This window comes from Arachis ipaensis, chromosome B03, assembly GCF_000816755.2.
Source record: "Arachis ipaensis cultivar K30076 chromosome B03, Araip1.1, whole genome shotgun sequence".
Classification (NCBI taxonomy): Eukaryota; Viridiplantae; Streptophyta; class Magnoliopsida; order Fabales; family Fabaceae; genus Arachis; species Arachis ipaensis.
Genome location: NC_029787.2, coordinates 115,471,205 through 115,471,726, shown reverse-complemented (window position 1 = coordinate 115,471,726; position 522 = coordinate 115,471,205).

Sequence of the window (522 nt, the reverse complement as noted above, 5' to 3'; positions counted from 1 at the left end):
GTTATATACTTAAAATTAAAATTTATGTATGTTAACCTAAACAAAGTTATACTATTAATTTTTTTTTACTATATTTTTTTATTACAGTATTACTTATATATAAGATCCAATGATAGTGATACTTAGAGTCAAAATTCAAAAAAAATCTATAGATGTTGCTTCAATTCCAAATTTTATAAAATATTAAAAATTTGTTGCTTAGTTATTATTATTATTATTATATATCCTAAACGAATTGCTTCTCAAGCCTAATACGCGCAAAAATTATAATAAATTTTTGTGTATTTCATATTTTTGAGATAGATTATATAATTTTTTTTTATTTTACAAATCAATGAGATAAAATGAAATAGAAAACATTATACCTATGCATAGCACAGGTTACTCCGCACTAGCTAGTACATTATATAAATAGATATGCTTTGTATTAAAATAAAATTCCTTGGGTTTTAAATGAAATATTTAAAAAAACTATATTAGAATATTAAAATAAATATAATAATTATTTTAAATATTTTAATC